This window comes from Ixodes scapularis, unplaced genomic scaffold (assembly GCF_016920785.2).
Source record: "Ixodes scapularis isolate PalLabHiFi unplaced genomic scaffold, ASM1692078v2 ptg000317l_1__unscaffolded, whole genome shotgun sequence".
NCBI classification, from domain to species: Eukaryota; Metazoa; Arthropoda; class Arachnida; order Ixodida; family Ixodidae; genus Ixodes; species Ixodes scapularis.
In genome coordinates this window covers 848879-863217 of record NW_024609960.1, presented here as the reverse complement: position 1 = coordinate 863217, position 14339 = coordinate 848879, and the positions used below count along the sequence as shown (strand labels likewise).

At 53.0% G+C, this 14339-nt stretch overlaps 2 non-coding genes across 2 annotated transcripts; both read right to left on the bottom strand.

Moving 5' to 3' along the window:
* Positions 1–9097: 9097 nt before the first annotated feature.
* Positions 9098–9250, bottom strand: LOC120850372. Its single transcript, XR_005718121.1, has one exon. It is a non-coding gene; the product is annotated as a 5.8S ribosomal RNA (ribosomal RNA).
* A 433-nt stretch (positions 9251–9683) lies between these two features.
* LOC120850375 lies at positions 9684–11499 on the bottom strand. The gene has a single exon (XR_005718124.1). It is a non-coding gene; the product is annotated as a small subunit ribosomal RNA (ribosomal RNA).
* Between the last annotated feature and the right edge of the window lie 2840 nt (positions 11500–14339).

Here is a 14339-nt window from a genome sequence, read left to right as displayed (position 1 = left end):
CCTGACGAGAGACGTTCGGCGCGGTTTTATTCGTTCACCGTGAAAACGATCTCGCCCATTGCCGCGGTGAAAGCGAATTATTGGAGAAAGCACGGCCCCTGACGAGAGACGTTCGGCGCGGTTTTATTCGTTTACCGTGTGCACGATCTCGCCCATTGCCGCGGTGAAAGCGAAATATTGGAGAGAGCACGGCCCCTGACGAGAGACGTTCGGCGCGGTTTTATTCGTTTACCGTGACCACGATCTCGCCTATTGCCGCGGTGAAAGCGAATTATTGGAGAGAGCACGGCCCCTGACGAGAGACGTTCGGCGCGGTTTTATTCGTTCACCGTGACCACGATCTCGCCCATTGCCGCGGTGAAAGCGAATTATTGGAGAGAGCACGGCCCCTGACGAGAGACGTTCGGCGCGGTTTTATTCGTTTACCGTGTGCACGATCTCGCCCATTGCCGCGGTGAAAGCGAAATATTGGAGAGAGCACGGCCCCTGACGAGAGACGTTCGGCGCGGTTTTATTCGTTTACCGTGTGCACGATCTCGCCCATTGCCGCGGTGAAAGCGAATTATTGGAGAGAGCACGGCCCCTGACGAGAGACGTTCGGCGCGGTTTTATTCGTTCACCGTGACCACGATCTCGCCTATTGCCGCGGTGAAAGCGAATTATTGGAGAGAGCACGGCCCCTGACGAGAGACGTTCGGCGCGGTTTTATTCGTTCACCGTGACCACGATCTCGCCCATTGCCGCGGTGAAAGCGAATTATTGGAGAGAGCACGGCCCCTGACGAGAGACGTTCGGCGCGGTTTTATTCGTTTACCGTGTGCACGATCTCGCCCATTGCCGCGGTGAAAGCGAATTATTGGAGAGAGCACGGCCCCTGACTAGAGACGTTCGGCGCGGTTTTATTCGTTCACCGCGACCACGATCTCGCCTATTGCCGCGGTGAAAGCGAATTATTGGAGAGAGCACGGCCCCTGACGAGAGACGTTCGGCGCGGTTTTATTCGTTCACCGTGACCACGATCTCGCCTATTGCCGCGGTGAAAGCGAATTATTGGAGAGAGAACGGCCCCTGACGAGAGACGTTTGGCGCGGTTTTATTCGTTTACCGTGTGCACGATCTCGCCTATTGCCGCGGTGAAAGCAAATTATTGGAGAGAGCACGGCCCCTGACGAGAGACGTTCGGCGCGGTTTTATTCGTTTACCGTGTGCACGATCTCGCCTATTGCCGCGGTAAAAGCGAATTATTGGAGAGAGCACGGCCCATAACGAGAGACGTTCGGCGCGGTTTTATTCGTTTACCGTGTGCACGATCTCGCCTATTGCCGCGGTGAAAGCGAATTATTGGAGAGAGCACGGCCCCTGACGAGAGACGTTCGGCGCGGTTTTATTCGTTTACCGTGTGCACGATCTCGCCTATTGCCGCGGTGAAAGCGAATTATTGGAGAGAGCACGGCCCCTGACGAGAGACGTTCGGCGCGGTTTTATTCGTTTACCGTGTGCACGATCTCGCCCATTGCCGCGGTGAAAGCGAATTATTGGAGAGAGCACGGCCCCTGACGAGAGACGTTCGGCGCGGTTTTATTCGTTTACCGTGTGCACGATCTCGCCCATTGCCGCGGTGAAAGCGAATTATTGGAGAGAGCACGGCCCCTGACGAGAGACGTTCGGCGCGGTTTTATTCGTTTACCGTGTGCACGATCTCGCCTATTGACGCGGTGAAAGCGAATTATTGGAGAGAGCACGGCCCCTGACGAGAGACGTTCGGCGCGGTTTTATTCGTTTACCGTGTGCACGATCTCGCCCATTGCCGCGGTGAAAGCGAATTATTGGAGAGAGCACGGCCCCTGACGAGAGACGTTCGGCGCGGTTTTATTAGTTCACCGTGACCACGATCTCGCCTATTGCCGCGGTGAAAGCGAATTATTGGAGAGAGCACGGCCCCTGACGAGAGACGTTCGGCGCGGTTTTATTCGTTTACCGTGTGCACGATCTCGCCTATTGCCGCGGTGAAAGCGAATTATTGGAGAGAGCACGGCCCCTGACGAGAGACGTTCGGCGCGGTTTTATTCGTTTACCGTGTGCACGATCTCGCCTATTGCCGCGGTGAAAGCGAATTATTGGAGAGAGCACGGCCCCTGACGAGAGACGTTCGGCGCGGTTTTATTCGTTTACCGTGTGCACGATCTCGCCCATTGCCGCGGTGAAAGCGAATTATTGGAGAGAGCACGGCCCCTGACGAGAGACGTTCGGCGCGGTTTTATTCGTTTACCGTGTGCACGATCTCGCCTATTGCCGCGGTGAAAGCGAATTATTGGAGAGAGCACGGCCCCTGACGAGAGACGTTCGGCGCGGTTTTATTCGTTTACCGTGTGCACGATCTCGCCTATTGCCGCGGTGAAAGCGAATTATTGGAGAGAGCACGGCCCCTGACGAGAGACGTTCGGCGCGGTTTTATTCGTTTACCGTGTGCACGATCTCGCCTATTGCCGCGGTGAAAGCAAATTATTGGAGAGAGCACGGCCCCTGACGAGAGACGTTCGGCGCGGTTTTATTTGTTTACCGTGTGCACGATCTCGCCTATTGCCGCGGTGAAAGCGAATTATTGGAGAGAGCACGGCCCCTGACGAGAGACGTTCGGCGCGGTTTTATTCGTTTACCGTGTGCACGATCTCGCCTATTGCCGCGGTGAAAGCGAATTATTGGAGAGAGCACGGCCCCTGACGAGCGACGTCCGGCGCGGTTTTATTCGTTTACCGTGTGCACGATCTCGCCTATTGCCGCGGTGAAAGCAAATTATTGGAGAGAGCACGGCCCCTGACGAGAGACGTTCGGCGCGGTTTTATTCATTTACCGTGTGCACGATCTCGCCTATTGCCGCGGTGAAAGCGAATTATTGGAGAGAGCACGGCCCCTGACGAGAGACGTTCGGCGCGGTTTTATTCGTTTACCGTGTGCACGATCTCGCCTATTGCCGCGGAGAAAGTGAATTATTGGAGAGAGCACGGCCCCTGAGGAGAGACGTTCGGCGCGGTTTTATTCGTTTACCGTGTGCACGATCTCGCCTATTGCCGCGGTGAAAGCGAATTATTGGAGAGAGCACGGCCCCTGACGAGAGACGTTCGGCGCGGTTTTATTCGTTTACCGTGTGCACGATCTCGCCTATTGCCGCGGTGAAAGCGAATTATTGGAGAGAGCACGGCCCCTGACGAGAGACGTTCGGCGCGGTTTTATTCGTTTACCGTGTGCACGATCTCGCCTATTGCCGCGGTGAAAGCAAATTATTGGAGAGAGCACGGCCCCTGACGAGAGACGTTCGGCGCGGTTTTATTCGTTTACCGTGTGCACGATCTCGCCTATTGCCGCGGTGAAAGCGAATTATTGGAGAGAGCACGGCCCCTGACGAGAGACGTTCGGCGCGGTTTTATTCGTTTACCGTGTGCACGATCTCGCCTATTGCCGCGGTGAAAGCGAATTATTGGAGAGAGCACGGCCCCTGACGAGAGACGTTCGGCGCGGTTTTATTCGTTTACCGTGTGCACGATCTCGCCTATTGCCGCGGTGAAAGCAAATTATTGGAGAGAGCACGGCCCCTGACGAGAGACGTTCGGCGCGGTTTTATTCGTTTACCGTGTGCACGATCTCGCCTATTGCCGCGGTGAAAGCGAATTATTGGAGAGAGCACGGCCCCTGACGAGAGACGTTCGGCGCGGTTTTATTCGTTTACCGTGTGCACGATCTCGCCTATTGCCGCGGTGAAAGCGAATTATTGGAGAGAGCACGGCCCCTGACGAGAGACGTTCGGCGCGGTTTTATTCGTTTATCGTGTGCACGATCTCGCCTATTGCCGCGGTGAAAGCGAATTATTGGAGAGAGCACGGCCCCTGACGAGAGACGTTCGGCGCGGTTTTATTCGTTTACCGTGTGCACGATCTCGCCTATTGCCGCGGTGAAAGCGAATTATTGGAGAGAGCACGGCCCCTGACGAGAGACGTTCGGCGCGGTTTTATTTGTTTACCGTGTGCACGATCTCGCCTATTGCCGCGGTGAAAGCGAATTATTGGAGAGAGCACGGCCCCTGACGAGAGACGTTCGGCGCGGTTTTATTTGTTTACCGTGTGCACGATCTCGCCTATTGCCGCGGTGAAAGCGAATTATTGGAGAGAGCACGGCCCCTGACGAGAGACGTTCGGCGCGGTTTTATTCGTTTACCGTGTGCACGATCTCGCCTATTGCCGCGGTGAAAGCAAATTATTGGAGAGAGCACGGCCCCTGACGAGAGACGTTCGGCGGGGTTTTATTCGTTTACCGTGTGCACGATCTCGCCTATTGCCGCGGTGAAAGCGAATTATTGGAGAGAGCACGGCCCCTGACGAGAGACGTTCGGCGCGGTTTTATTCGTTTACCGTGTGCACGATCTCGCCTATTGCCGCGGTGAAAGCGAATTATTGGAGAGAGCACGGCCCCTCACGAGAGACGTTCGGCGCGGTTTTATTCGTTTACCGTGTGCACGATCTCGCCTATTGCCGCGGTGAAAGCGAATTATTGGAGAGAGCACGGCCCCTGACGAGAGACGTTCGGCGCGGTTTTATTCGTTTACCGTGTGCACGATCTCGCCTATTGCCGCGGTGAAAGCAAATTATTGGAGAGAGCACGGCCCCTGACGAGAGACGTTCGGCGCGGTTTTATTCGTTTACCGTGTGCACGATCTCGCCTATTGCCGCGGTGAAAGCGAATTATTGGAGAGAGCACGGCCCCTGACGAGAGACGTTCGGCGCGGTTTTATTCGTTTACCGTGTGCACGATCTCGCCAATGTGCCGCGGTGAAAGCAAATTATTGGAGAGAGCACGGCCCCTGACGAGAGACGTTCGGCGCGGTTTTATTCGTTTACCGTGTGCACGATCTCGCCTATTGCCGCGGTGAAAGTGAATTATTGGAGAGAGCACGGCCCCTGACGAGAGACGTTCGGCGCGGTTTTATTCGTTCACCGTGACCACGATCTCGCCTATTGCCGCGGTGAAAGCGAATTATTGGAGAGAGCACGGCCCCTGACGAGAGACGTTCGGCGCGGTTTTATTCGTTCACCGTGACCACGATCTCGCCTATTGCCGCGGTGAAAGCAAATTATTGGAGAGAGCACGGCCCCTGACGAGAGACGTTCGGCGCGGTTTTATTCGTTCACCGTGACCACGATCTCGCCTATTGCCGCGGTGAAAGCAAATTATTGGAGAGAGCACGGCCCCTGACGAGAGACGTTCGGCGCGGTTTTATTCGTTTACCGTGTGCACGATCTCGCCTATTGCCGCGGTGAAAGCGAATTATTGGAGAGAGCACGGCCCCTGACGAGACACGTTCGGCGCGGTTTTATTCGTTTACCGTGTGCACGATCTCGCCTATTGCCGCGGTGAAAGCGAATTATTGGAGAGAGCACGGCCCCTCACGAGAGACGTTCGGCGCGGTTTTATTCGTTTACCGTGTGCACGATCTCGCCTATTGCCGCGGTGAAAGCGAATTATTGGAGAGAGCACGGCCCCTGACGAGAGACGTTCGGCGCGGTTTTATTCGTTTACCGTGTGCACGATCTCGCCTATTGCCGCGGTGAAAGCAAATTATTGGAGAGAGCACGGCCCCTGACGAGAGACGTTCGGCGCGGTTTTATTCGTTTACCGTGTGCACGATCTCGCCTATTGCCGCGGTGAAAGCGAATTATTGGAGAGAGCACGGCCCCTGACGAGAGACGTTCGGCGCGGTTTTATTCGTTTACCGTGTGCACGATCTCGCCTATTGCCGCGGTGAAAGCAAATTATTGGAGAGAGCACGGCCCCTGACGAGAGACGTTCGGCGCGGTTTTATTCGTTTACCGTGTGCACGATCTCGCCTATTGCCGCGGTGAAAGTGAATTATTGGAGAGATTACGGCCCCTGACGAGAGACGTTCGGCGCGGTTTTATTCGTTCACCGTGACCACGATCTCGCCTATTGCCGCGGTGAAAGCGAATTATTGGAGAGAGCACGGCCCCTGACGAGAGACGTTCGGCGCGGTTTTATTCGTTCACCGTGACCACGATCTCGCCTATTGCCGCGGTGAAAGCAAATTATTGGAGAGAGCACGGCCCCTGACGAGAGACGTTCGGCGCGGTTTTATTCGTTCACCGTGACCACGATCTCGCCTATTGCCGCGGTGAAAGCAAATTATTGGAGAGAGCACGGCCCCTGACGAGAGACGTTCGGCGCGGTTTTATTCGTTCACAAGACCACGATCTCGCCTATTGCCGCGGTGAAAGCAAATTATTGGAGAGAGCACGGCCCCTGACGAGAGACGTTCGGCGCGGTTTTATTCGTTCACCGTGACCACGATCTCGCCTATTGCCGAGCTGGTTTGCGTTACCGCACTGGGCCCCGAAGGACCAATCTCCGTGTCCGGGTTCGGGATTATTAACCCGATTCCCTTTCGGTCACTGCGGGGCTCTCTCCACTGCAAAAAAGTGCTCCCGCTTCGGAAAGAACTTCTCCTTTCCCTTAGGACCGACTGACCCATGTTCAACTGCTGTTCACATGGAACCCTTCTCTACTTCAGTCCTCAAGGTTCTCACTTGAGTATTTGCTACTACCACCAAGATCTGCACCAGCGGCGGCTCCAGGCGGGCTTACGCCCGACACCTTCAACGCTCACCGCAGCGGCCCTCCTACTCGCTGCAGCTTAGCACCCCCTTGTTTGCGTGCATCTGCCGGCAGCGGCCGGGAATAGGCTCGACACTAGAGCGCCATCCATTTTCGGGGCTAGTTGCTTCGGCAGGTGAGTTGTTACACACTCCTTAGCGGGTTCCGACTTCCATGGCCACCGTCCTGCTGTCTTAAGCAACCAACACCCTTCATGGGATCTCATGAGCGTCCCGCATCGGGCGCCTTACCCCGGCGTTTGGTTCATCCCACAGCGCCAGTTCTGCTTACCAAAAGTGGCCCACTTGGCACTCTCATCGCTTCCGGAGGCCTCAGACCAGAAGGCCTCCGACACACCCATTGAAAGTTTGAGAATAGGTTGAGGTCATTTCGACCCCAATGCCTCTAATCATTCGCTTTACCAGGTGTGACTGGTCTCGGCAACAAACGCCAGCTATCCTGAGGGAAACTTCGGAGGGAACCAGCTACTAGATGGTTCGATTAGTCTTTCGCCCCTATACCTGGGTCGGACGATCGATTTGCACGTCAGAAGCGCTTCGGACCTCCACCAGAGTTTCCTCTGGCCTCGTCCTGCCCGGGCATAGTTCACCATCTTTCGGGTGCCAACGTGTGCGCTCTAGCGCCGCCCCCACGACGTGAGCGTGTGGGGCGGGCCGTTGCTGCTCCCTTCATCGGACCCCTGGGCGGCCCGGGATCGCAACTCGGCACGGCACGAGGCCGCGCCTTCACGTTTCATTGCGCCTCTGGGTTTTGAGGGACCCATTGACTCGCGCACATGTTAGACTCCTTGGTCCGTGTTTCAAGACGGGTCGGATGGGTTACCGACCTACTCGCCGCCAACCATGACGACCCTCCGCGGAAAGAACCCGCCTCGCCGGTTCCGAGCCCCAAACACCGAACGTCAGGCGAATACCTGGCGTAAGGCAGGCGACCCGTTGCCCAGCCGGGTTTCCCGCTCCGCATTCCGGAGGGCATCGTTTCGGGCCTCCCCGAAGGGAGTAGCCCATGAGGCCTGGGCAAGGTGACGTACTCGATTACCGGCCAGGTATAACTCCCACGACAGCCAAACAAGTGCCGTCGCCGGTCACCTCCAGCGGCCGGACTCAAAGTCGTTCTTGAAAGGGTTACCCGTGCCAGTCGCGGCGTCCTACCGACGGTGGAAAATGCGTTCCGGAGTGCGCGGCACCGCGCGGGCAGCCGGAACGGGCCCCCCCGACAAGGAGAGCCCGTAAACCAAGACGCTGACACCGCTCCACGTCACAGCGAAACTGAATCCCACCGCCCTCGAGCTTCGAGGGCCCACCCGTTTTACTCTAAGCGGTTTCACGTACTCTTGAACTCTCTCCTCAAAGTTCTTTTCAACTTTCCCTCACGGTACTTGTGAACTATCGGTCTCTCGGACGTATTTAGCCTTAGATGGAGTTTACCACCCAATTAGGGCTGCACTCTCAAGCAACCCGACTCACGGGAGGTTCCATCCCGAGAGAGCAGTGGCGGAGACGGGCCTGGCACCCACTCTGGGTCAAGCCCCTGTCAGGGGGACTTGCACCACCGCAAAACTCTCGGGAACGTTACGTCCCATACACCACATTTCCCGATCGCCGGCAAGGACGAGGGATTCGGTGCTGGGCTAGGTCCCGTTTCGCTCGCCGCTACTAAGGGAATCCCTGTTGGTTTCTTTTCCTCCGCTTAGTGATATGCTTAAATTCAGCGGGTTGTCTCGCCTGATGTGAGGTCGACAATTCATTTTGTGCGCTTTCCAACAAAAACTTCGCCTCCTTACCACATGTCAAAAACACAAAAGGATGGCGAACTAACAGTTGTTGTACACACGCTTTGCATCGTTTTCGATTCGACAAAAAAGAAAGCGCGCAATCCAACGGCATTCCCCTACTGGATGGCTCCAGTATTCATCGGGGACGCGAAGGTCTTAGACTGACGGAAGGCTACGACGCAAAAAACTTTCCTCCCAGAAGTGTTTTTCTTTTTTTTGTGCAAATCAACGCCACGAGATTTACATTTGCCGACGCCGCGTTTCAACGCGCCAACGCCAACTCCGTCCCACGGTTTTTCCACTCGAACAACATCCACGCCAAAGAAAACAGAATCGATCGAAAAGAAACCGTTTCAAATCTCCGTTTCTAACGCACCGACGTCACAGCGCCGTTCAACGTGCGAAAGATTTTTTTGGTACGGGATTTTCCACAAACGGTATCCATCGAGTTTCGTTTTCCCATGCAGTGTTCGATAAAAACTCGTAGGAGGAGGAGGACTGGTTAAGCGCACGCGTGCAATCGCACCACTCGTGCATTTGCTCAAAGAAAACGCAACGCAAGAAAGCATAAAACTGCGTGCTGCCCACGATCCGACACAGTCAAAACGAGGTAGAAAACAAATTCTCCTCTCTTGATATATGATCCGACCCTCACACAGACGAAGCCACGGGAAGGCCCGAGGCCGCAATGTGCGTTCAAAGAGTAAGCGCTCAGTGTGTCCTGCAATTCACACCAAGTCTCGCTACTGGCTGCGTTCTTCATCGACCCGAGAACCGAGTGATCCACCGCTTAGACTCGTGTTTTTGGATTTTTCAATCAGTACGACAAAACACAAGTTGTTGTTTTTTTTCGCGCCCGGCACATCCCATGCCATCTCGAAAGCGCAAAAAAAAAGGCCTCTTCTCAAACACCTCTTCGTTAATCAAAACATAAGGGCGATCCTCGAGAAGAGACGAAAAAGGGGGCGATGCGCCTTTTGTAACCCGCGGATTGTCCCGGTGCACTTGAAATCTCCTCTCAATCGAGGCAGCAGAGGGCTCCCGCTGGGCGCATCATCGAAAGGAACGGAGGCCACCCAAAGAAAAAGGCACGTCCGAACCACAGTTTTTTTTTTTTGTGCCGTCCCGACGGCATCCAAGCTTGCTCGGGATCGGCGCCAGATAAATTCGCACATCGAGTCCATTCCCCGTACAAGAGGAAGAAGACAAAACGATGCCAAATAACATCCGGTAATGATCCTTCCGCAGGTTCACCTACGGAAACCTTGTTACGACTTTTACTTCCTCTAAATGATCAAGTTTGGTCATCTTTCCAACACACCGGCGCAACCGAAAGGCCGCTCCGGGTATCGGTCCGAAGACCTCACTAAATCATTCAATCGGTAGTAGCGACGGGCGGTGTGTACAAAGGGCAGGGACGTAATCAACGCGAGCTTATGACTCGCGCTTACTGGGAATTCCTCGTTCAAGGGGAACAATTGCAAGCCCCTATCCCAATCACGAAGGAGGTTCCACGGGTTACCCAGTCTTTACAGACAGGGATAAAAACACGCTGCTTCCTTCAGTGTAGCGCGCGTGCGGCCCCGGACATCTAAGGGCATCACAGACCTGTTATTGCTCTGTTTCGTGCGGCTAGGAGCCGCTTGTCCCTCTAAGAAGGGTGCGAGGTGCAGAGAACCACACACCTATTTAATAGGCTAGAGTCTCGTTCGTTATCGGAATTAACCAGACAAATCGCTCCACCAACTAAGAACGGCCATGCACCACCATCCACCGAATCAAGAAAGAGCTCTCAATCTGTCAATCCTCCCAGTGTCCGGGCCGGGTAAGTTTTCCCGTGTTGAGTCAAATTAAGCCGCAGGCTCCACTCCTGGTGGTGCCCTTCCGTCAATTCCTTTAAGTTTCAGCTTTGCAACCATACTTCCCCCGGAACCCAAATACTTTGGTTTCCCGGAAGCTGCCCGCCGAGTCATTTGAGTAACTCAGGCGGATCGTTGGTTGGCATCGTTTATGGTTAGAACTAGGGCGGTATCTGATCGCCTTCGAACCTCTAACTTTCGTTCTTGATCAATGAAAACATTCTTGGCAAATGCTTTCGCAGTAGTTCGTCTTGCGACGGTCCAAGAATTTCACCTCTAGCGCCGCAATACGAATGCCCCCGTCTGTCCCTCTTAATCATTATCCTGTATTCCACAAACCAACAGAACAGAAACAGGATCTTGTTCTATTATTCCATGCACTGTTATTCAGGCGAATCGCCTGCGTTGAGCACTCTAATTTTTTCAAAGTAAACGCGCCGGCCAAAGCAAGGCACCTGATGAAGGGAACCAAGCCACGACAGGCATGATGTTCAGCACGGGCCGTAACGTGGTGTCCACGCACTTCCCGCCTGTAACTGAGATCCAACTACGAGCTTTTTAACCGCAGCAACTTTAGTATACGCTATTGGAGCTGGAATTACCGCGGCTGCTGGCACCAGACTTGCCCTCCAATGGATCCTCGTTAAAGGATTTAGAGTGTACTCATTTCAATTACGGGGCCTCAAAAGAGTCCCGTATTGTTATTTTTCGTCACTACCTCCCCGTGCCGGGAGTGGGTAATTTGCGCGCCTGCTGCCTTCCTTGGATGTGGTAGCCGTTTCTCAGGCTCCCTCTCCGGAATCGAACCCTGATTCTCCGTTACCCGTAACAACCATGGTAGGCGCATAACCTACCATCGACAGTTGATAAGGCAGACACTTGAAAGAAACGTCGCCGGCTCGTGGCCGTGCGATCAGCACAAAGTTATCTAGAGTCACCACACAAAACGGACCGAAGCCCGATTGATCTTGGTCTAATAAAAGCACCCGTCGCCCCGAGGGGCTTCGGGCTCACTGCATGTATTAGCTCTAGAATTGCCACAGTTATCCAAGTAGGAAGAAACGATCTAAGGAACCATAACTGATTTAATGAGCCATTCGCGGTTTCGCCTTGTTTCGGCATGTACTTAGACATGCATGGCTTAATCTTTGAGACAAGCATATGACTACTGGCAGGATCAACCAGGTAATCTTTTCGTGGTGGGTCGCCCAAAACCCTACCAACGCGCGGACGCGGGGCCACCGTCAGGCGCCCCTTACGAACCGCAAACACACACAACGCTTAGGAATTACTTCCAAATCCAAGAAGAAATGAAGCACGTTCGAGCGCGCAGCCGGAATATCCCCGACCGAGGTCGGTACCGACGCGGCAAGAAGCGCATAAAGTTCTTTCTCGTCGTAGCAACAGAAAGTCGTACGCCAAAAAAAATCATTGACGACGCCTTCGCAGCGTTGCCGAGCTTTCAGGTCCCTTGAGGACGCGAGGACGCACCCCGGCCTTCGGTCAGAACGCACTCGTCATTTCACACCGTTCGGTTAGCGCGGACGCTCCGAAACACCCTCCTCTCGCATTCGTTTTCAAGACACAGGTGCACCCGAGAACCGACCCCAACGGCAGACGCAAGAGATCGCAGGTACCTTGCTGTAACGACCATGCGGCGGAGGCAGCGGCCGAGACGGCGACGAAAGGCGTCGGCGACGTCGTCAGACGACGCTCGCACCAATCGAACGCTCGACAGACCCCACCTCCACATAATAGCACCGATAAGTATAAAGAAGATCCTTCAAGAGCATTCTGTACATAGTTTGTGGTTATCAGTTTCGGTGACTGACTGACTGACTTACTGACTTACTGTCTCTCACTTATGTGGCTCCTCGTTATTCAGTATCATTTATTTGTCCTTCTTTCTTTCTTATTTTTTCCCCTCTCTCTCTCCTTATATATATATATATATATATATATATATATATATGTATGTATGTTTGTGTGTGTATATATATATATATAAATGTTCTTTTTTTCCTGTCTGCCTCTATATATACATACATACGTACATACATCCTACCCCTATAAAAAAAATTATTTCTCGCTTTTTATTAAAAACGTGCTGACCCCTGCTTGACTCTGATTACTTCTTTTCGACTTTCAGTTCATGTTAACATGGTCAACAGAAAGTTTATCGACTTTGTTATTACAAAGTAAACCAATATTTACACGGGGCGTTTCATGCGTTTTGAATTGTGTCAGAGCCGAACAATGAGCGCTATAGTAAGTGAGATTGTCCCTGCTTTTAATCCGAATGCTCGCGGTATCGCGCGTGTTTACGGCAGGCTTCATAATAGGCAATTTTCTTTCTTTACACTACTCTTCTTTCCTCACTTCATTGTTTCTACCATTGGTTTCGTTTGGAAGGCCCCTCCACTTAGTTTCCGACAAAGTCCTCTCAAGGAACGAAGTGAGAAGCACGGGATTAACAAAAGAAAAAGATGCGTGTTTTCTAGCGGTTACCCGTGTCGCTTTGCGACACGGGCTTTCTGGCGCTTTCAACTGGGCGAGAGCCGAACAATTTACCCTACTGCACTTGCGACGGGCAGCGCTTTCAAACGGAATACTGGAAATCTCGCTTACTCTTCTGGCAAGTTTGATAGGAGACAAATATTATTCTTTTCACGCGAATTGTTCGCTCTATTTCTAATCTCTCTCTTCCGTGTCCTTGGCATGGAACGCCCGCTTCGTCTCCCACAAAGTACTTCCGAGGAATCAAGTGCAAATCACGCGACTTTAAAATGTGCGTGTTTTCTAGCGGTTACCCGTGTCGCGAGGCGACACGGGCTTTCTGGCGCTTTCAACTGGGCGAGAGCCGAACACTGTACACTACTGCACTTGCGACGGGCAGCGCTTTCAAACGGAATACTGGAAATCTCGCTTACTTTTATGGCAAGTTTGATAGGAGACAAATATTATTCTTCTCACGCGAATTGTTCGCTCTATTTCTAATCTCTCTCTCTTCCGTGTCCTTGGCATGGAACGCCCGCTTCGTCTCCCACAAAGTACTTCCGAGGAATCAAGTGCAAATCACGCGACTTTAAAATGTGCGTGTTTTCTAGCGGTTACCCGTGTCGCCAGGCGACACGGGCTTTCTGGCGCTTTCAACTGGGCGAGAGCCGAACACTGTACACTACTGCACTTGCGACGGGCAGCGCTTTCAAACGGAATACTGGAAATCTCGCTTACTTTTATGGCACGTTTGATAGGAGACAAATATTATTCTTTTCACGCGAATTGTTCGCTCTATTTCTAATCTCTCTCTTCCGTGTCCTTGGCATGGAACGCCCGCTTCGTCTCCCACAAAGTACTTCCGAGGAATGAAGTGCAAATCACGCGACTTTAAAATGTGCGTGTTTTCTAGCGGTTACCCGTGTCGCGAGGCGACACGGGCTTTCTGGCGCTTTCAACTGGGCGAGAGCCGAACACTGTACATTACTGCACTTGCCATGGACAACGCTTTCAAACGGAATAATGGAGATGTCGCGTGCTTTACTGCCAAGCTCAATAAGAGACGAATTTCTTTCTTTTTACGGGAATTATTCTCTCTATTTCTAATCTCGCTCTTTCGTTTCATTGGGAAGGAACGCGCGCTTAGTTAGCCGCAAAGCAGTCTGAATTAATCACGTCCAAAGTACAGAATTTTACAATATATAGTGTTTTTACCGGTTGACCGCGTCAGAAAGCGTACCTTTCCGACGAGGTCTGTGTCGCTTTGACGTGAGCGGGAGCAACGCGATTTGGGCTAGTGCACGCGAGATTGGCAGCGCTTCCAATTCCAGTACTGTAGATATTGCGTGCATTTTTTACACGCTTGAGGATGTGGGATTTTCTTTCTTGTGACGTGACCCGTTTGTCAAATTGTGTCTCGCTTTTTGGTATCGTTTAAGAAGCCCGTCCGCCTACAATCCTAAAAAAGAAAAAAAAAAGAAATTAGTAAAGAAAGACGCCCATACTTTTTTGTTGCTCTTTCTTTTATTATC